A 24,029-nucleotide genomic window follows, 5' to 3' on the forward strand; every position below is an offset into this window, starting at 1 on the left:
AAATGAAAGGAGACATGGGTCATTCTCTTATAAAGCTGATAAAGTTTGTTGAGTCTTTATTACTCTGAGTAGGTGCTGAAACATGGAAGCTTTGGAGATAGACTCCTAGGGCAGGGGTCTTCAAACTTGGCAACGTTAAGACCTGTGGACTTCAACTCCCAGAATTCCTCAGCCAGCTGGCTGAGGAATTCTGGGAGTTGAAGTCCACAAGTCTTAAAGTTGCTGAGCTTGAAGACCCCTGTCCTAGGGAGACCTACTTCAGTGCTCAACAAAAACATTAGTGAACAAACTTTTTTGGGGTAAAGCTTCTGCAGTGATCATGATAGGTAAGCCATCCAGTTTCACTCAATGACACAGTAATAAGTCCTATCATTTCTGTATAATTGGGTGTTTTCTAAGAAATAGCAGAGAACTAGCTTCCATCTATTGTCCTTTCCTTATACTTCTATCCAGGGCTTTTTTTCTCATAGAATGCCCAGAACGGAGTTCTGGCACCTTTTTTGGATGAAACCTTGTAGGGTAGGCAAGGCAGGTTGTATAACATGTGTGAGTTCCGGCACCTTTTTTTTTTTTTTTTTTTTAAAGCACTGCTTCTATCTAGGGCAAAAGAAGTATATCATCATCAAATGGATCAATACCTGAAGTTTGTCTTCGCTTCTGAATGTGGTGACTTGCATGCCTCCAATCTTCCCTCTGTTGCTAAAAGTATTTAATTCTCACACTCTTTGGCAGAGCCAGACATTTTTATTCATCAACCCCATCCTTGTGCCAGGAGGAAGCTTTCATATCACTAAGTTGATAAATAGCCTTTCTTAACCTGCAAATACTAGTCCCCATCCCATAGTGGCTGAGAATGCTGGGAGGTGCAGTCCCACCCATTTCAAGGGTGCCAGCTTGGGGAAGGCAAGCCTAAAAGAAAGCTGTCCTGTGTGACTAACTTGAAAAGTAAAAGTGTTAATTATTCAGTGGCTGTATCTTAATGTTGCTGTTGAGGCAGGTACCATATTTATCTTAAAGTACCCCAGAGCAAAAAGAACCTGGGAAGACGACAGGTAGCTCTGGAACCATATTTATCATGTAAATAGCTCAGAAAAGGATACTGCCAGTTACATCTTTTAAATACAAAAATGCATGCATTTCACTATTTTGTAAATGCCAGGGAGATGCAGCATCCGTTAGAGTTAACAGTGCGGCACTTTTGTGTTCAGTAGCATGAATCATTAATCATGAGACAGGCCATATTCTTGTACTGCTTCTGCTTTCATTACTTGGCCTAATTAAACAGTTCTCTGAACTGGAATCTCAGATTCCTCTGTTACAGATTATCATTAATTATGGTGAAAGTGCTCAGAGATGTTGGACTCAATTATATTCTGCTCAACCTTGGCACTGGGTGATTCATTGCACAGCCTGCTCTGCAGATGTACTCTTTTCTTATCTTGCACTCCCACTTTTGTAAATTGGGCTCCGCCAGCCAACAAACTAAGAGTTATGTGCTGCGTTTTCATTAAAAACATGTTGGAGAAGCACAGACCAATTAAGGATTCTGTATTTTATATGAAGTGATGAAGTGAACACTGGATTCTGGGAGCATTTGCTCAGCAAAGAAAAAAAGAAAAAAAAAAAGCTCCAAAAATGCAATAGAAATACATAGAGACATTCTTCCTTTTCTTGTGATTTAAGTTGTAGAACTTTGGTATACACTCTGAACAGAACTTCTTGTAGCAAAATATAGTCTTTCTGACACAAACATATATACTGATTTCATTTTAAATTTAAGAACAGTAGCATACAGGTTTTGAAAAAAAACCCATCCAAACTTCATTCATGGACACTGACCAGGATTGAAAAATAGGAATGTATTTTAATAAGTATAATTAATAGTGCAAACCTATACATGTCTACTCACAAATATTGAATATAGTTCAACATTTCTCACACCCACAAGTACGGTACTGCTTCCTTAACCAGTGACAGTGTCTGGTTAATCCTGGTAGAAAGTGATGGTAGGTAGTTTCCAGTTTAGCTTGCACCCAACACACTTCCAGCCAATCCTTTCAGCTAGCAAAAAATCTAGATTGATAATAACAAGTTAACTGATAACAGTTAAGTGGCAAAATGGGACACAAGGCAGGCAAGAGCAGGGATAGAGAGAGAGAGACAGGAACAATAGGCAATAATTTGCATTATCTTTGAATGCCTACCAAAAGACACAGAACTTTCCAAAGACCCTGGAAACACTATTGCAGGTAATTGTCCCAAAGAAAGAGGCCTTTGATTATTTCAACCTTAATCCTTTTCTTTACAAAAAACAACAACAAAACAGAACAGAGATGGAAAGTTGGACACCGGGTGATCCTCTCTGTATTCTGCACCATTAAAGAAAGTTTGGTGGAGGGGATGATGCATCTGACAAATCTGAGCAGATGATGCAGACCTAGCCATTCACACGGAGTCCTTTGGGGAAACACAACAAAACTCTTCCCAACTCTTTATTCAAAGAGTTGGCTGATGCCGAGACCGTCTGGCTGTCCTTGTAAAAAGGCAGTGCCCAACAGATTTCACACATAATACCGGTAATTAGGGAAAGTTGTATTAATGCTATTAAAGGCCCAATGTTTGCCAAATGTTCTACTTTCTCATACTCTTCCACAATCCAAGGGATTTAGGCTGCTTTTCTCCAAGTGTTCTTCTCTCAGCCTGTACTACAACTCCGTGTTGCCCACATCTAATTTTCCTTCCCATTAAATTTTTGAAAGATTTGAGGATTTGTCAGCTCTGAGGAGTTCTTGAACGACTGTAGCCTTGGCCCACACAAAGAACAGAAGGCTCACCTCTTCTAGATTGAAGCCAGAGTGTCATGTACTTTGCTCAGAGCTGCTGGGTTGCATAAAAATGGAACTATACAGCAATGTTCGTGCTATTATTCCCTTCTTAGGAATAGCAGTGGCATTTGGACTTATATATCGCTTCACAGTGCTTTACAGCCCTCTCAAAGCGGTTTACAGAGTCAGCATATCGGCCACAACATTCTGGGTCCTCATTTTAGCCACCTTGGATGGATGGAAAGTTGGGTCAACCTTAAGCAAGTGAGAATGAAACTCCGGCTGTGGGTAGATTTAGCCTGAAATACTGCGTTCTAACTACTGTGCCACCACGGCTCCTATATGCAAGAAGGAACTAACAGAAAAATATATTTAAAAAGAATCAATTAAATAACAAGGATGACATTATGGTTTTTCCATATTCATCAGTGATTAAAGCAACTAGAACATCTTTGTTCCCCAAAATCATGATTAAACTCCATGCAGAATACAAGTATCAGCAATAACCGTTATATTACAATAACAGTACAGATCACACAGTAAAATTGTGGATTTTAAATTGCAATGAATTGTTTCTTTTTAGAAGTAATGGAATAAAAGAGGCACAAAAAGGTGACTATTTTTATAAAGAGAAACAAGGAAAAAAGAAAGGAAAATATATTTGAAAAATAGAAAAGAGTAAAAATCATTTAAACATTATTAAAATTATTCTACCCTCCCCAGCTGTTGACTGGGCAAACAATATCTTACAATTTGTTTTCCTGATTTCTATTTGAATCATTTCATCGATTCAATTTTTATTCTCTTGTAAAATTCATACTGTAAATGTCTAAATTGTCTTGTATGTAATGTAAGATATATAAGGGAGTCATTCTTGCTTGAATTTAATTAATCTTTCCTTATGAATATATGCCATTAATTTCACCACTGATGTGTATTCTCCAAATTTGAATTTCCAGTATGATTTCCCCATTGTTTTATCATTATTGTTTCTTTAAAATTCTGCATCCAGTTATCATACATTAACTTGTTCTGCCTTTATATTTTATTAACAGTTATTAGCAGTTTATATCTGCATTCTAATAGATGTTTTGATTCTGTATGAACATTTCAAATTCTGTCATCTTTTTAAAAAATCCCTTCTTTTTTAATATATTTTATTAATTTTTTACAATAACAGTCCTTGGTGCTTAGTGAACAGTGTGTTGTCTGGGTTTATATATTTAAAAACAATCAATAGTAATTAATTCCTTCTTCTTTTTCAAGTGTACTTTTTATATTTCTGGCAATTTATAAATCTATCAGCTGTGAAAGATTTTTTTTTTAACCTTTGTTTGATAATTTTTGCTGTGGTTTTAATCTATTTACAGAATTTGAATGTACTGTATCTGTAATTATCTTTTTCTTGCTGTGACTGTCCACAATGTTAAAAAATGTTACCAGAATATTTTTGAAGGTGAAGCTAATGGTGAAATTAATGGACCCACTGGGTGATCATTTCAGAGATATTTCCTTACCTAGACTAAAACAAAGTGACCACAGGTAGGCAAAAATGCAGTGGGAGGGGGAGTGATTTCTGACTTCTGGCCAGTTTTCCCATTGCGTTTCCTTGTGGGAAGCTGGCAAGGAGCATCAGAAATCTTCCTCCCTGCCTCCCTCCCTATAACTTTACATATATAAACTATATATATAAAGTTTTTCAGACAGACCGGTCTGATTGATTGCACCTTAATAATAATAATAATAATAATAATAATAATAATAATAATAATAATAATAATAATAATAATAATAATAATAATAATAATAATAATAATAAAGTTGGAAAGGACCTTGGAAGTCATCTAGTCCAACCCCCTGCTCAGGCAGGAAACCCTATACCATTTCAGACAAATGGCTGTCCAGTCTCTTCTTAAAAACTTCCAGTGTTGGCGCATTCACCGCTTCTGGAGGCAGGTTGTTCCATTGGTTAATTGTTCTAACTGTCAGGAAGTTTCTCCTTAGTTCCAGGCTGCTTCTCTCCTTGGTTAGTTTCCATCCGTTGCTTCTTGTCCTGCCTTCAGGCGCCTTGGAAAATAGCTTGACTCCCTCTTCTTTGTGGCAGCCCCTGAGATATTGGAACACTGCTATCCTGTCCCCTCTCGTCCTTCTCTTCATTAAACTAGACATACCCAATTCCAGCAGCCTTTCCTTATATGCTTTAGCCTCCAGTCCCCTAATCATCTTTGTTGCTTTCTCTGTACTCTTTCTAGAGTCTCAACATCTTTTTTACATCGTGGTGACCAAAACTGGATGCAATATTCCAAGTGTGGCCTTACCAAGGCATTGTAAAGTGGTATTAATACTTCACGTGATCTTGATTCTATCTCTCTGTTAATGCAGCCCAGCACTGTGTTGGCCTTTTTGGCAGCTGCAGCACACTGCTGGCTCATATTTAAGTGATTGTCCACTAGGACTCCGAGGTCCCTCTCACAGTTACTACTATTGAGCAAGGTACCCCCTATACTATACCTGTGCATTTGGTTTTTCTTGCCTAAATGTACAACCTTACTTTTTCACCATTGAATTTCATTTTGTTACATAGCGCGCAGTGTTCACGTCTGTCCAGATCCTCCTGTATCCTAAGCCTGTCTTCTGGAGTGTTGGCTATTCCTGCCAGCTTGGGGTCATCTGCAAATTTGATGATTTCCCCATCTATCCCCTCGTCATTTGGCATTTTTGACTGCTACACTGCAGTTCTACTTTTTATAATCACTTTTGCCTTGCAGCCCCCCAACTAGGGGCGTTAAGCAGGCTCAAGTCGCTACTGCGATACATTACAAATTCAGATTTCTTTTTGCTGACAAAGAGTTAAAGAATTAAGTGGGAGACTATATATATTTGGTCCCTGTGTGAGGTTTCAGCATTCAGCCTTTTCACATGCAGGACAATTACAACAGCAGCCTTCAGCTGCTTGACTCTCAAGCTGATGCTGGCTGGAAATGAAGCCAGTTTAAGATCTGTGCAGATTTCAAGCTTTGGCAATGATGTTAACCAAGTGGATGGGGATTAACACAGTGCCTCACTGATGGAGTCCTCTGTTTGTTTATCCCTGCTATAATCGCTTGTCATTCCATGGGGGATGAGCTTTTGAGGACATGGGGTGTCCACTGGCATGAGAAAATAATGCCCGGCGATCACAGAATCATAGGATTGAAACAGACCTTTGAGATCATCTAGATCAAACATCTCCTTTATACACAGACATCACCAGATGGAGTACATAGAAATCATATTGACTTTTATTGCAAAAAAGGAGGTGGAAGAGCTTAGTTTATAGCATCAAAGACATGACCATGTGCTGACTGTGGAACAGATCAGAAATTGCTCATGCAAGTTCCAAGTTAAGCTAAAGAAGAAGAAAGCCAGACAGTTCCCATGATATGACCTTTAGTACTCTAGTAATAGAAGATGAAGTTAGATCAGCATTCTGGTACTTACCAAGTTGGCAGGTTCCAGAAACTGATGAAATATCCACTGAAATACAGCAAGCAACAGAAAAAGAATCAGTCAACATTCTAACCAAGCTATGCAAGCAAATCTGCAGAACAACACAATGGCCAACAGATTGAAAGAGGTCACTTGACATTCCAAACCAAAACAAGGAGACTTAACAGAGCGTGCAAACTAACATACAATATCCTTAATTTCACATGCTAGCAGAATAACGCTTAGGCTCATCCAACTCAGATTAGAGCCTTACATAAAAAAAAAGAGGTGCCAGATGTCCAATCTGGCTTTCAAAATGACCAAGGAACAAAATGACCAAAGAAATAACCAAAGTACAATTATTGCTGGTATGTGCTTGCATGCTGGATAGTTGGGAAAGCAAACAAATACCAAAAGAAGTCATTGCGTGCTTCAATGATTAAAGAAAAGCCTTTGATGTTGATCACATCAAGCTATGGAAAGTGTCCAGAAAAACAGGAACTCTAGAACAGGAATCCCTCTGGGGATCTCATATATAGGTCAGAAAGCCACAGTATGGACAGAACATGGCAAAAGAGACTGGTTCCAGGTTGCCAAAGGAGTGCCACAAAACTTCATGCTCTTCCCTTATTTATTCAATTTATATGTTGAATCTATATCAAGTGGAACTGGATTGGAAGATGAGTGTGGTTTTGGAATTGGAGGTGTCATGGAAAAACCCAATGAAAAAGACAAGAGAGAGCAACACAAAGCAATACTTCTTACTTTAAGATTCAGAGGTTTATTTCAGCAGTAATTTGGAACACACACATAAGCATCACTTACGTTAAAAATCCATTGCAATGAGGTCCAATGACATAGCAGTTCCAATAAGGACAGCTATAGGCCAGTGGCAAATCAATCAGGTCCAGTCCCAACTTTTATACCCTTTCTCATCCTAAGACCATAGACAGATGGTCAGCAATCTTACACTTTCTGCTGACTTCCTGCTGACCCTCTGCTGAACATAACTTTTCACATACTCGTGTACATTGGAGCCCACATCCATCAACTACTTTCAGTTCCCTATTTCTTACTGTTCCAGTCCTTATGTTCTAAATATATTTGAAACAAGCAAGCTTAGCAAAATCATATTAAGTAAAGTACAATTGCAAACTGCAAAATTAAGCATAGCACAGACTTTGGTTCAATACTTTTTCCATGAAGCCTGATTTAGTTCACCTGGGCCTAAACCTTGCATAGAAGAACAATAGCCAATATTTTCGTCTTCCACAGAGGGAAGAAAATCAATAACCTGTGCTGATGTTAGTACCGAGGCCGAAAATGCATCTGCAAGCCCTAGTACTAAACCTCAAAGGGCACAGTGAAAAAAATGGCACCAAAATTAAATATAAAGAAGACAAAACTAATGACCATGAATCAAACAACCAGCTTTAGAATTGACAATGAAGATACTGAAATGGTGGACAGCACCCGCCTTTTAGGATCATCCATCAACAGTAAAGGAACAAGCAGTCAGGAAATTCAAGGCACAAATGACTGGGTTCACCTTATTTCAGACAAATTATGCAAAAATCCAGATGTCCGGAAAAGGCTTTAATGCTAGGAATGGGAGAAGGAAAGAGGAGAAGAAGATGACCAGCAGGAATATAGATGGACTCATAGGTGATGAGTGCACCATTGGGAGACTTGGAAAAAAATCAGGTTAAGGATAGGTAGGGAAATAGGAAATCTATCTATGTGGTCACTAGAAGTTGAAAAGGACTTAATGGCACATAATCAATTAATCACTCAATTTATATGTTGCATTCAATATCTGAGGCAGTATGACACTCGGTATCAGCTAGTGGGCTAAGTACAAAGGCGGTTTCTAAGACTTATGGCTCTCAATCCTGTGGATATAAGATGATTTATCAGATCAGAAAATGAACTGGCAGCCTGTGTCACAATAAACATACTAATTGTATGTGCTGTTTCTTCCCACCCATCAGGAAAGCACCTAATACGTATCCCATTAATGGCTGTTTGTGGACAGAAGCACCTGCAACGTTCAACATATTTGTCAGAATGATGAAACAGGCATTGTAATGTTGAGATGCAAACTCCACCTCTTATACATATGTGTGCAATGTCACAACACATGTGCCAAAGAGATGGGATTTGTGTCATAATGCTTGTCTCATCACTGTCCTCCCCTTGCTATTCCATCCCCAGTAGACCCCAATGTTTGCAGACCAGCTTCAGTGGCAGCTGCATATACAATGTTGGTCTTAAAGTTTATTAGCTAATAAAAGCAATATTAATCCTCACATCCAACCTAAATTGTACTAGAATATGAAAGATGGATTCTCTCATTCTCCAGAAGCAAACATAACGGACCTATCAAATAGATAAAAAGAGTGCCATCTATTTTGCTAAAAATAATTCTGGCTACGTACTTTTATAACAGATCATATATTAATTGATTGGAAAGAAGTTCCAGGAGAAAGATGCAGAAATCTATACTTTGGGGAGGGGGGAATGGCATGTGCATATGGAGAACTTGACAGAGAATCAAATGGAGAAATGATAAAAAAGAAAATATAAAACTATATCTGAGAAATAGAAGGCAGGGGGAGTGGGAGAAAGCATGTGTGGTTGTGAAGAGTCAAATCACCAGACATGAGAACAAAACACTCAAAGTCTTCTGATAAATTTAGGGCTCTAGTGGACAGAAAGGAAATAGGTGAGAGAGGGGAGATGACTCTGGGCCACAGGTCACTTAGAGATTAATTTAGGAGAAAAACAGAATTTGCTTTCTCCCACCTGATGACCATTAAGTGCCCCCCTCCCCCTTCAAAAAGTAATAATCAGCATTACAATTGAATGTTACTATTTTTTAGAATAGAATAGAATAGAATAGAATAAAGCTGGAAGGGACCTTGGAGGTCTTCTAGTCCAGCCCCCTGCTCGAGCAGAAGAACCTATACCGTCTCAGACAAGTGATTTTCTAGTCTCTCCTTATAACCCAAGGTAAAAAAAAATATGGAATGAAATGTTTTTTTCAAATTTTCTTAAGCAGTAGGTTCCGACTAACTCTGCAAGATGACATGCAGCCCTTAGTAGATGCTGCATCCATGGGCAACTTGATAGGCCTTTCCCACACAGTGTGTCAGATGCCCTGTGAGGAGAAGAGACCCATCTATCCCATCTATTAGGGGCTCAGCATGGATCTTCTGTTCATCCTCCAGGACCTTCGAGACATATCTATTAATTTTCCAATTTTATATTTAAGTATTTGAAAAGCAACGTGGTGGCTGGGTTAATCAATAATTCGATAACAAAATCTTTAGTACAAATCTCAAGTTACAACATCAAATATTTCCTCTCTTTTTCCCTTAACATTTACTGTCTCGTATTTAAGCTAATACAGTTCTTATTATATCAACTCAGTAAAAACATCATTATTACATTTATCAATAAATATTAGCTTATACGTATCTTAATTATTTTTTACATTCAATCTTCATAAACAATCCATATCCTGTTATTAATTTTTCCCCAATTTTTAGTTACCCATCAATATTCCAGTTTAACCTTTAATATTTATAATTTTCAGGCTTTAGGTAACCAAGATTTCCCTTATCTCAATTCATAACAGAATCTAATATCCAAAATACACATTTTATCTATTTGAATATAATCTTGTTCTGTTTCCTAAAAGTTATCTATTTCCCACCATATTAAATCATCTACTTAATAATACAATATCCCCTTTAATAAATCAAAACCAGTATATATATATATACATATATACAGTATTACCTGGGTTAATCAATACATCAAACATATTCATAATAAATTTTTTTCTTTTAGGTCTAATTTTTAAATATTAAACAAATAAAATCCTTATTTTCAACCAATTTCCAAATATTTTAAATCTAATGACCAGAATTCCCCTTATCTCAACTTCTCCCTTTAACCCTCTAATTAATAATATGAAATCCCCTCTAATAAATCAAAATCCCAATTTTCTTCAGCCTTATTCTGGCTTTCTTCCTTTGCCAACTAGGCTTCCATATCAGTGTTTTTAGATCATCAAATAGATCTCCCTCTATTATTATATATGTTATTTGAAATAAAGAAGACCATTTAACTGACATTTTTTGGAAGAACTAGCCCATTTATATTCATTAAGTTGTCTCCCTGTTATTCCAATTCTTCTTCTTTCTCAAATTTCTTCTGATTTATATAGAAAGTCTTTTCCATTTTCAGTGTTGTCACTCCCTTTTCTGGATTTTCCATTAACTATATTTGTTGGTCAATTGAGTCCTCTGTCTTAATATTTGATTGTTCCACTTCTTCTGTTATGTTCTGCTTGGTTAGTTCTTTGGTTGTAGTCAAAGTTTGGGTTTGTGTATCTAAGCTGGCATCTTGATCTTTTATGTTAGGTCTTATTTTATCACAAGCTGAAAGAATAGTTTCATGTATTGCTTTCAACATAGAAAGGATCTTTTCCTGGTCTTCATCCATCTCTTTCACGTGTTTATAAATACTCTTTATAGTAGAAATCGTTTGTCAAGCAAGGTTTTATAGTCCAAGGTGTTTCATCATCTCATATAGTAACGAATATTCCTCAAATAAAGAGATAGGAAGGCAATTCCCCACATAAACTCTGAAAGTCAGGTTTACATTCATAGTTCAAGCAGGCCAGTTATGCCACCCGGCTGTTCTCTTATAGCTGAGTTTCTCACGGGTGGTGCCAAGGTCAGAAGAGTCTTATCTAAGGTCTGGGCTTCGAGCCAAATCTCTTTTAGGAAATAACAAGTTGTAATACCAAACCTTGCCACAAGATGTCACTGATGCCATTTAAGGTTTTTTAAGTCCAACATTTTTATAATCCTTTTTCCAATTTTATTTCTTTTTTGTAGATAAAAGCAAAAGTCTCCAATAAAAATAGGAAAAATTTTGGTACCCAAGTTTCAGGAACATATAAATCCAATTAGATTAAAGTTGTTCTTTTAGTGCTTTAATTCCCCTGGGTAGTCAGTTGCTGCTATTCTTAGAGGGTGGGATAGAAATTCCCTTCTCTATCTCCTCACAGAGAGAAAGGTACTTCGGGAAGCTTTTATAGGAAAGGAAAGTACTTAGAGTAAAGAGAAGATCAGATCTCACCCAGTTTCATCCACGTTGCTTTCGAAGTGCTTGGTGGTAAGTTTGACTTCGGCTGTCTGCAGCCTAGTGACGGGCCATATTACTATGGCCGGTCTTTCCTCCGCCGGTTTGGAGGGCTGCCCCAGATTGAGCAGAAGGGCTGCCGCCCTCCCGCGATCAAGCGGGGGTCCCCTCCTTGCTCATCGTCCCTACAGGGCAACTTTCGACCCTTTCCATGGGCCCCCAGCGGAGCGAAACCGAACACGGAAGACAGAGTTTGGCTTCCAGTGTCCGTGGTGGCCGCGATGGCAAACCGGAAGTCTCACAACTGCATATGATTTCCCATATGAGTTTGCTGTTGTGAGAGAATGGACTGGCTTTAAATGCACAACCAGGAAACACTGCATTTGACTGTCAGGAATGCAAAACTGACCATCTGCAATGCCTTAGAGCCCGTCCCCTCCACTGCACTCACCCTCCCCCCCACTCATTCTCCATCCTCCCACCCCATAGGAATTTTCCTCTCTTTCCTCTTGAGTATGCTGACCATGCTAATAGGAATCAAAGGAAGGATGCATAGAGTCTGCCCTCCCTATCAGTTTCATTATTGTAAAGTTTGTTTCTAGAGCTGAGATTACTGCAATATAGCACTATCCCAACTGATGGAGGTTACAGAGGACAACTTCTGAAACAACTTCATTTACTTCTTATCATCTCACAATACAGATAGCCCCCGACTTACAACCATTCACTGGGAAACAAACAAAAAACTTATGATCATTTTTCTTAGTTACGGCCACTGCAGAATCCTCAGGGTCACGTGATCCACATTTAGACACTTGACAGCCGGCCTGTATTTAGGAAGCTTGCAGTGTTCCCCAGGGCCACGCGATCCCCTTTTGCGACCTTCCGACAAGCAAAATCAATGGGGAAGCCAGAGTCACTTAACGATTGTGTTACTAACTTAACAACCGCAGTGATTCACTTAACAGCTGTGGCAAGAAAGGTCGTAAAATGGGGCAAAACTCATTTAACAACAGAAAATTTGCTTAACAACAGAAATTTTGGACTCAATTGTGGACGTACGTCTAGGACTTCCTGTGGGGCTTCTGAGCTTCAGACATTTTTCACCCAATTCATCAAGAAATGGTGAGAACGGGTTTTTTTGGTAAGTTTTTCCTCTTCCTCAGGCAGACCTTTACATTTTTACCCCTCTCTTCCTTTCACTTCCTCCCTGCCTCTTTATTATCCAGACAGAACCTTCTAGTTTCATCTTTGGGAGCTGTCCTTTTACAGAGTCTGAGGACAGCTCCTTTCCTGTGCCTTTTTTCCCCAGATAATTGGCTGAGCCAAAGGGATGTGTTTAATTAGGAGCTTTTAACCATCAAAGAAGCTTTTCAACATTGGAGCCATTTTCTTTGAAGGGAGAGGACACTCTCTCTCTCAGAGTCTAAAATGGCCAAAAAGAACCTCAAACATTTGAGGATTTCTCACAGCCCATCACACATTGCGGTTCTGATTTTGTCTCTCTACAACTCTGTTCCATTCTACACCACCAGCTTGCAGAATAACCGGGCAGATGATTTACCATGTAATTTAGAGTAATTCTTTAGTTACAAGCCCTCTCCTATTTCCATCCTCTGCCCAAAGGACTTTATTTTCACCTATAACAGGGGTAGGCAACCTTGGCTCTTTTATGACTCGTGGACTTCAACTCCCAGAATTCCTGAGCCAGCATAGCTGGCTCAGGAATTCTGGGAGTTGAAGTCCACGAGTCATAAAAGAGCCAAGGTTGCCTACCCCTGACCTATAATATACAGTATGCATTTATGCATGTATATACTTTATTTTAAAAATACAAATTGCCATCATCTTAATACGTAGCTCTGGGCAGCTAATACAGGTACTCCTCAAATTACAACATCTCATTTCGTGACCGTTCAAAGTTACAACGGCGCTGAAAAAAGTGACTTATGACCGTTTTTCACACTTATGACCATTGCAGCATCCCCATGGTCGCGTGATTTATATTTGGATACTTGGCAACTGACTTACATTTGTGATGGTTGCAGTGTCCCTGGGGGTCATGTGATCTCCTTTTGCGACCTTCTGACAGGCGAAGTCAATGGGGAAATCAGATTCGCTTAACAACTGTGTTACTAATTTAACAACTACGGTGATTCAGTTAACAAACGTGACAAGCAAAGTCGTAAAATGGGGCAAAACTCACTTAACAAATTTCTCATTTAGCAACATAAATTTTGGGCTCAATTGTGGTTGTAAGTCGAGGACTAACAGTTTATAAGAAACAATGTGAATCCCACCCCCGTAACTATATAAATATATAAAAAATAATCCAAAATAAAAGAAAGCTGAAGCACCATAAAACAATGCAAAGACATGTATATTGGGCTCTTCTAACATTAAGATTGTAATGTTGGAGGAAAACTTACTTTGTAAGATTCTGGAAGAAACAAGACTAGTTTTCTATCAGATTTTTCCCATCTACATAACCATGTAATAATCTGGATGCCAACTCTGTTGGACCCTTGCGTATTTTCTTGGATTTGCCCCATTGGCTTCTGCCCCCTCTCTCTACCCCAACTTAGTAGAGGGAAGAAAGAATTCAAGGTAGAGTATATTTTGTGCTCCAAATGGGGAGCCTGGATCATCTGATTCCTTGATAGGTCCACTCTGATATGAATAGATAATGGGAAACAGCAGAATTATATTCCTGTTTTATATTTCTTGATATCCCCAGCCTGGCTTCACTCTCTGTCCTCAGTGTTGATTTGTATTTCTGAGTCTGATGGGGAGGAGGGACTGTGTAGATAGAAGGAAACAGGTAATTATATGACTGGAAGTGCAGAAAATGCCCACATGAAGCTGAGGGGGGAATGTTTTAGATAAGGAAGAACTGCTGATGAAGATACAGTACTGAAGATGCAGAAATTTTCCCTGTAGCCAGGAAAGGCTTTCCGACCTCCACCAGAGAAGTAATGGACCTTTCCATCCTCTTGGGATGTCTGAGGAGAAGGAAGGAGGAGTAGAGGGAAAGAGTTAGCTCCAGTTGGCAAACAGATGGAAACAGAAAGCGTAATGGAAGCCCTTCCAATTTTCCCATGGCTAGAGGAAGGAGCTGCTGGCTTCTCATGATCTAAGGAGGAGAAGGAGAAAGTAGAGAGGGAGGTGATATGAAGGCTGAAGGTGGCATGGCAGGAAGCAGAGAGCCGAGACCAGCTTGTTCTCCAACCACAGTTGCATTCAAGACTTAGAAATGGGCAGCAAGGAGTCTGTTGCTATTTAAGAACAGGAGGAAGATCTGCAAGTTGTAAACCCTGGATCTCTTAGAACAGGGGTGTCAAACTCAATTTCATTGAGGGCCACAACAGCATTGCAGTTGCCCTCAGGAGGCCGGGTGGGTGTGGCCAGGGTGGGTGCAGCCTACTGGGTGGGCGTGGATGGTGTGGTCTATAGAGTGGGCATGGCCAGCTCTTCACCATTCATGTCAAGGGTGCCTGTGGGGGCCTGGGCAGGAGTGGGATAGATCTGAGGGTCTCTGGCAGAAGGGGTGGGACCAGGGCAAGTGCCAAGGCATGGTCCACTGGAGGAGCCTCACTGTTCCTCTCAGGCCATGCGGTGGGGGGGGCTTATGGAGCTAAGACTGAATGCATTTCAGCATAGATGGCCACTACAAAATTGTACATTGGCTCCCAGCTGGCCTGGGCCAGGGCCAAGGCAGAGGGGGCCGTTCCCTCACTGTTTCCAGGATGGCTTCACGGGCCACATGAAACCACTATGCGGGCTGCATCCGGCCCCCGGGCCTTGTGTTTGACATGTCTGTCTTAGAAGATTTGGCTGCTGGATTCTGAACAGCTAATTTTCATCATGAGGGTTTCGCGTATCTGCACTTATTTATCCAAGCCTCGTCTTTGATTCTTCAAAAGCTCCTCGGTGCTGGTTTCAACTCTTATGGAGATAAATTTATGGTGGGGCCCTCTAACACCCATCTCTCATCTCAGAATGTCCACCTTAGCCAGTAGAAATACAATGCTGTAATACCAGACTGGATGTAGCCACCTTTGCTTGAACAAAAAATAAAACAAGACGAAAAATTCAAAGGGTAATAATGCTGCTTAACTGGAAGCTGCTTTCCATCATGAAAAATGGCTAGAAGAAGTAGAAAGTGACTAGCCTGGATGGGAAGTTGTGGATGGTTCTGTTGAGTTGTGATTAATCATATATGTTGAAGGGGTATATTTCTTGCAGGGTATGCAACCTAGGTAGACCACAGGTCTCCCAAGTGTCATTTGTAGAGCTGTAAAATGGTACTTGAGATGAGTATGGGTGCACTTTCTACAAAAATGTATTGAATAATTCTGCTTTTGACTTGGCTATCTAATTCTCAGGGACTCTATCAGATGTCGCCTGTGACACTCAAGCCACAAGTCTTGTCTTTGAAACTTAGCACACATAGCGTGCATCCATTAGCATGTCGGAATGTTACCACTTCATTCGTGCACATCCCTCTGTCTAAAAAGCGATAGGGAGTTCTTTGTGTGAATATTAATGCAGTTAATGTGGAGTGTCTTAAATCCAGTGCAAAGCATGTGTGGGGTTTTTTTTCCTGCCTCATATATTCTGAGTATTAATATTATTATTATTATTTGGGCATTTTTCTTCAGTGTGTGTTTGAATGCATGAAACCTCATGCAAAGGGGGAGGGGAACCCCCTACCTGTAATTTTGTGGAGGTGCTTGTGTGTCAGATGCAGAGCAGAATGAGAGCTCTGCTCCCCAAAGTTTGAAATATAAGCCTTTTGGCTTAACAGTTTGCCAGATTTCATATCCTGCAGTAGTTGCCGATTTTAATATATATGAAAATCAGTAGTCTTGTATCTGTGCATATGTGCCTTTTGTAATATAATTTTGACAGATGGCAAGCTGGATAAATCTAGCTCGTCACTATATAAAATCTTGGCTTGGCTCACACTTTACCAAAACTTGTTTAAAAGGGTCTTTTCTCCTTCCCCCTCCCTCTCCCTGTCTCTTTTTTTTTTTTGGAAGGCTGCTTTTGTAGAGGGAGAGAGTTACATTCTTGTTTTATTTTTCAGCTCAATATATTTTGGTCCCTGATGCATTTTGTTGAGCTTTAGCAGGGAAAAAAAAAATTAAAAAGGGGAAAGAGGGCTCTCCCTTTGCATAAAACCACAGGCTCTGCTATTCTACATCTCCTCTTATTAAAAATAAATACATTACTGGAGCCTGTTTGCTCCATCTAAAATTCTGAGAACAATATCTGCCTGGAAGGGGAGGGGAAGGACAGGAAGCAGTTCCCTCTTTCTTTCCCCGCTCCAGACAGGCTGCTCATTGAAAATGTAATACACTGCTGCCATGTCACAGGTCAGCTGGCAAATGGCAATCTGAATTTTAAAAGGAATATGAATAAAATTCTGTTTTATTTTGAAAATGAACTTTGTGCCCTCCATCATGAATCCAATATATGTCTTAATCTTCTATGCTCTTGAAGCCTGCGGCACCTGGCTCAGTCCTTTGACTCCTGAACCTAATAAGGAAATAGGTTGTTTTCTCATCCTCGTCTCATTTTTAGAAGGGCTGAAACAAACAGTCCCTATTTCAAATGTAATTGACAAAGCATAAAAACATGTGTGTTATATAATTTTGGGGTTCACAACGGAGCTCGGGGCCGGGGTATTTTATTTTAAAATTTGATTAAGATGTTATACTCTGGAAATAACACTGTCAGGATTCAGAATCCAAATTTACCAACTGTTCAGTCTCATGTTTACCTTGGAAGCATACATGCCAAGCTGATAAGAAGATAAAACAGATAATAGTACACTCCATTTGGGACCAGTTTCATTTAACCTGAATATTTTTCGCAGCAGGATATTGACAGCTTTGTCACTGTGGCGATGAAACAGAGCATTCAATAGGTTCTGTATTATTAGTAAATTATAAATACCACATGCTCCAATTTTGTAATGATTTTATGTATATATATATATATATCAGTTCTGCGGACAATCAGGCTGGTATGGTTAGGCAATTCTTCCATTTAATGAAGTAATTTAGATTTTATTTTAACAGCCGATTGCTGTTTGGGCAAAAGCTTGTATTTTTCCTAAACCACTATTTGCTATAAGTAGTCTCATTGTCATAGTACAAATAGCAATGAGGGATGCCAGTATTTCTTCTGTTTCTATCCTCATCTCGAGGGGGAAAAATATATCATTATTATATAAAGTAAATTTGATGACATTCATGTGACCTGAGATATTAATGAGTATGTATTTGCTTAATTTTTATTTGCTTAATTTTTATTATTTGCTTAGTTTTTATTAGCTTAATTTCTATTTAACAATTTTATTTTTTAATGTTGCAATCAGTTGAGTAACTAGTATTTACCAAGGCACAATCCAGCCCTTTGAAGCTGTATTGATTTCCTGCCCTATTTAAACACTTCCCGGAGGCATCTCATTGCCCAGCATGGAGAACAGATGGCTGGGTTCAATGGATTTTTGATCTGATCTAGTAGAGCAGGGGTCCCCAACCCCCGGTCTGTGGGCCGGTACCAGCCGCGGCATGCCAGCAACTGGTCTGCACAAACAAGCAAAGCCCAATCTGTGGGATGCAGGCAGCACACAAACCCATGCACTCTCCGGTCCATGAAAAAAACTTTTCTCCATGGAACCGGTCCCTGGTACCCAAAAGGTTGGGCACCTCTGTAGTAGAGCAATTCTCTCTCTCTCTCTCTCTCTCTCTCTCTCTCTCTCTCTCTCTCTCTCTCTCTCTCTCTCTCTCTCTCTCTCTCTCTCTCCCTCCCTCCCTCCCTCCCTCCCTCCCTCCCTCCCTCTGCAAGAACTTAGCAAAAATGCAACATTCCCTTTGGCATCTATGAGAATTAAAATATGCACAGCCTTGGCTTTGGTTATGGACACGGAACAACCGGTTTGATACTTACACTTTCCTTCTTTGGAGGTTTGCAAAGTTTATTATTTCTTTGAGGAATCTTTTATTTGTGACTTGTGGCTGAAAGTGGATCCTGGAGGAATTTACTGGCCGGATGCATTTTCAAGTGAGGCTTGCCATCCTTCTTCAGGGGCAATTCCTTTCTAGCTGAGTTTGTTAAGAGATAGTTCTGTGATGTGTTAGAAGTTTCTAGAGGCAAGATAAGTAGGGAGCAATTTTTCCCCCTACTTCTTCCATCCTCTGGTAGCCAACTAGTGTGCCCTAATTCTCTGGAGCGGATTTTTGCATGGAAGAGGGAACATGTTTACCTCAGTGTAATGTAGAAAGATCTTGGATCAGAGAACAGAAATCCTAGAAACATTCAAGGATAACTTTGTATTTGAATTTCTCCAGTAAGTATTGTTCAGAGGCATACTGCTTTTTATAGTCCTCATCCCTTCTACTATAAATGATCTTGGCCTTCTTGATTGTCTTCATTCCTTTCTAAAACCATTTAACTTATTTACCATTACTAGAACCTGTGTTAACAAAGCTGTGGGGATCCCAAGGTGTTTTTTTTTCCCTTAAAGGCAACTGGATTTAATTTTTCCTTCAAAACTTTTCGCTTCTCATCCAAGAAGCTTCTTCGGTTCTGACTGAATGGGGGAGGATGGAAGGATTTATATCTCTTGCAATCATCTGGCTGTTAGCACTCTTTCTGAGAGTTGTTGAGGCTGCTTGGAGATTTATCTGTGCTCTCAGGATCACCTGAATAGTGCAAATGGGTGTGGAACCTTCTTGGAACTGCTGAAAGGACTATGTTGCAAACATTCCTCCTGTTACAATACAGTCCTTTCAGCAGTTCCAAGAAGGTTCCACACCCATTTGCACTATTCAGGTGCAAATCAGTGCAAATATCAGAATCCCAAATTCTTTTCCTGGTTACTCATTGCCAGTTCAAGTTCAATGTGGTCAGGTTAAGATATTTGCACTGAAATAGGTGGCTATATAAATCGATTTAATAAATGAATAGATAAATGAACAAATAAATAAGTTGACCTTTCTTTAACAAGGCCAGTTGTTCCATAATGCATTGGACAATTTTAAGGCTGTTTTGTAACTAATTAATTCCAGACAGATGCTAAACTATATAGCCTGTACCTTCCTGGATCTTCACTTCTCCCAATCTCATTCTAATAGATGTTCATTTCATACTTTTTTGTTCCAGAATCTGATACTAACGTATTATTTTTTATTAGATCAGACAGTTCATATTTACTTTTTAAAGCACTTTTGTAGGCATATTTTCTATATCCAATGTTTTTTTTTTATTTGTCAGTTATCTCTGTTGAAAAATGTTGGCATTTTTAGTCTGTGTCTACTGCAATGAAAATTGGCATAAGAAATCCATTCACCTCTGCAACCTCCACTTCCTCTTTTAGTTTAAATGCACCTCTTTCCCTCTAAGTACCCTCTCCATATATCTCTCTGTTACTAACTTCCTTTTCTTCTCGCTGAAGAACACTCAACATCTTAAGGTAGTACACAATATGCACTGTGCTTTTCAGGAAGTTAATCATGGATGTGATTTTGCTTTTTACTCCCCAAACTGCCAACAATATATTTATTTACATTATGCAGTTATATGGCAGGAGCCATCTTGTCTGTGATATCCAGCGTATTCCATCTCAGGTTAGCAAAATCTATAAATAGAATATGTCACACAGAGGGTAAGTCAACATGAAACTTTACCAACGTGGAATTGAATATTAGCATTTGATCGTTACCATAAGCTTGCCTGTTTGGTGGTCTACTCAGTGACAGAAAATACAAGTAGTCCTCGGTTTACGACAGTTCACTTAGTGACCGTTCAAGGTTGCAACAGCAGTGAAAAAAAATCGATTTATGACTGTTTTTCACACTTTCAACCATTGCCATATCTCCATGATCATGTCATCAAAATTGAGATGCTTGGCAAGTGACTCATATTTATGACGGTTACAGTGTCCCGGGCTCACGTGATCCTCTTTTGCGACCTTCTGACAAGAAAAATCAGCAGGGAAGTCAAATTCACTTAACAACTGTGTTACTAACTTAACAACTACAGTGATTCACTTAACAACAACGAGAAAGGTTGTAAAATGGGGGGGAGATCACTTAAAAATGTCTCACTTAACAACAGAAATTTGAGGCTCAGTTGTGGTGGAAAGTCAAGGATTACCATATGGTAATCTCTAAAAGTAACTATTATTATGCAGGAAGTATACAAATCATTATGAGCCAGATCGGGAAAGCCTGGGGTAAATAGACCAACAGTTGATCTTCATGCCAGTACTGAAGAAACAGCTTCTCCATTGCATATGAGGACAGCAAAGTAATATCATGAACACTTAGCATCTAATTGAGCATCTAACAATAAAAAGTAAAGGTAAAAGTTTCCCCTGTCCAGTCATGTCTGACTTTAGGGGGAGGTGCTAACCTCCGTTTCTTAGCCAAGGGTGCCAGCATTGTCCAAAGACATTTCCAGGGTCATGTGGTCAGCATGACTATACACAGTGGTGGGATTCAGCCAGTTTGCACCACTTCAGCAGAACCGGTAGCTAAATTTTTGTTGCCCAGGCCCAGAAAGGACTTCCGGAAGTGGCACCCACACAGAAAACCGATTGTTCACATATTTGAATCCCACCACTGACTACACACCGAGGTGCATGGAATGCCATTTCCTTCCCACCAAGTGATACCTATTTACTACTCACATTTGCATACTTTCAAACTGCTAGGTGAGCTGCTGAGTTTGTCAGCTGGAAACTGACAGCCGGGTTCAAGGCCTGAGGGCCACGCGACGGGGTGAACTCCCATTACTTGCCTCAGCTCCTGCCTATCTAGCAGTTCTAATAATAAATCCTGATGCAATAATCTGTATCTACTGATGTTAGAGCCAGGCTCACAATAGTGATTCTGTTGTTGTTGTTGTTGTTGTTGTTTTTAAATAAAATTATCTTGGAAAACAATCGTTGCTGTTCACCAGGTGGTGATCAACAATTCCAAATGTGGCTTGGTCACTTCAGTATCAATTCCGTATCAGGCAGTAACAAAACATGGTTCCTGGTGTTTATTCATCTGCCCCAGTGGTGGGATTCAGCCAGTTCGCACCACTTCGGCAGAACCAGTAGCTAATTTTTTGTTGCCTAGGCCCAAAATGGACTTCCGGAAGTGGCATCCACACAGAGAATCAGTTGTTCACATATTTGAATCCCACCACTGATCTGCTCTGATACTAAACATAATGCATTTGATTCCCACTATGTGATACAAATGTATGGCCCTGAGGAGGAAGCCATCTTGAACACCAGCACTACAAGGAACTCAGACTAAGTGTTTGAATTAAAGAATCCATTAAAGGCAAAGACGGAGGCAAAAGAATTCCCCCGCTTTACTAAGAAAACAGAATTGACAATGGGTCACAGGGATGACCACATTTCAATTCTTCTGAAGGAAATCTCCTGTGATAAGAGCACAGTGTATTTCAGTAGCAGCCTCTGCTTCTCGTTCTCTTTCAGCTGGTTCAATATCTCTGCTGAATATTGTGGGGAAATAGTTGGTGAATTGCAAAGAGCCGAGCGCCCCCTCCCTTCCCCAAGAAATCTTAGTTTGCTGTTCTCTTGGACTAAGATTGCTCCTTTTGGGCCAGTTAATTAGAAACACAGAGGACTCTGAGAAACACAACAGCTTTCGCTCTCAGCCTGTACCCTCTGTGACAAATACACAACAGCTGTGGGGCAATGATGCCAATTGCAATGTGGCTCCCTGAGGAATGGACCAGGAAAGAGAAAGAGCAAGAGCAAGAGAGGGATGGCCAGACCAACATCAGGAACGTTCTTGGTCCTGAGGTCTCTGCACCCCATTTTCTATTGAATTTGTGAGTATTAGTATCCTGCTTAGTTTCCGTCTAACAACTAAATAGCTGTTATGTATTTTGAAAATGGCATTCATTCCAGAGAATGATTATCTTTTCCCATCCACCAAATGAGCCTGAACTGAATTCAAAATCTTTGTTTACCAATATGGAATATGTTCCTTCTCTCCTTTCCTCCAAGTATATATTCATTATTTTATTTTCATCAGGATGGTTTTCTTGAACTTGATCCTTGTACCAGAGTTTCCTATACTCTTTCTCACAGCTTCCTTTAGCTAATGTCTGCAAGAAAACATCCAACCTCAAAGAGCACCAACGACCCCTCGTTTCAACCCTGAGCTTCAAATATTCTCCTGTATCAGAATCCTGTTTTTTTGTTTGAAAGTATTGCCGGTTATGTGTAATATGAAGCCTTTTAAGGGGGGAGAAATACAGGTGTAAAAAGAAGTCACCAAGCCTACTTGTTAGCATTGCAATTTCCATATTTTTCTCTTGCTGAGTGTGCTGTGAGACACACACCAGTGGATCTGACATCTGTATTCTATGGGTCAGTGCATCCTGGAATGGACACTGTGGTCATCTGGGGCTGTTCAACTAGAAAAAGTACCGAACACAATCATGCTTTAGCACTTGGAGCGGGAGGAAGGGAGAAAAATAGCTTAGGTGTCTCCAAGAGAACTACTTTTATTTGTCTTTCTGCTTATGCTGAAGGAAATAATTAACATTTCGCTTTTTATGATATTGCTTACCTACGTAAAACAGCAGGAGAAAAGTTTGAAGGGTGTTCTAAAGTTGCAGAGTTATGCCTAACACGCTAGCATGTCATAGATATAAATAACTTAGTAACAGCGCATTACATTTTTTATGTCCTGTTGATATTTTCGTTGAAATTTGTATTTTTTTTAAAAACAAAAACAAAATTTCTGCACCTATAGTTTAGCAACAAGAGAAATATTTTTCTTTTGTATTTCAGAATCCAATGTCTGGATATGCAATGAACATGTCAGGTGCTCCCAGATTTATGCCACTATAGTTTTGCAATTTTTTTTTAAAAAAATGCATGTTTATTGCTTATGCAACATAACGGCTTGTATACTCTCCTGATAGGAAAAGAGAAACTCCCATACATGTATGTGTTTCTGCATGCAAACGGCATGCAAATTAATTCACTTGTACTGAATCTCTTACTGCCCAGAACTGATGTCAAATTTTGCAAAGCCAACTTGGGTGGTTTAGAAATATGAATGAATGAATGAATGAATGAATACCTTGATTTAGCAGATCTTGATAAAATGGATGGAATTGTAGATGTGTTTACAATATTTTAGGTCATTTGCATAATGACTTCATTATGTGCCCTCCACTACAATGGACAAATGGTAATAATAGATACCCCATCCAGCCACTTGATCCACTAATTTGAGGCTTCACTTTAATGCTGCAAAGAAGAACTAATGTAGATAAGAAGATTGACCAAGTATCATTTTTGGATAGGCAAGAGTTTTCTATTCAAAGGCATTCTTTATTTGAAATTAAGGGAGAATAGAACAGAAGCCTTGAACCTATTTATTCCCAGTTAATCCTGGATTGCAAAACTGAAAAGGAACCTTTTTTTTCAATTGTAATGTATTTCAAATTAAATTATGGCAGTTATTTCTACATTTGCATCTCTGCATATAAAATAGCATTTTTATGCCAATCTATTTTCCAATTTAT

Source organism: Protobothrops mucrosquamatus, unplaced genomic scaffold (genome assembly GCF_001527695.2).
Source record: "Protobothrops mucrosquamatus isolate PMUCROS unplaced genomic scaffold, P.Mucros_1.0 scaffold1134, whole genome shotgun sequence".
Taxonomy (NCBI): domain Eukaryota; kingdom Metazoa; phylum Chordata; class Lepidosauria; order Squamata; family Viperidae; genus Protobothrops; species Protobothrops mucrosquamatus.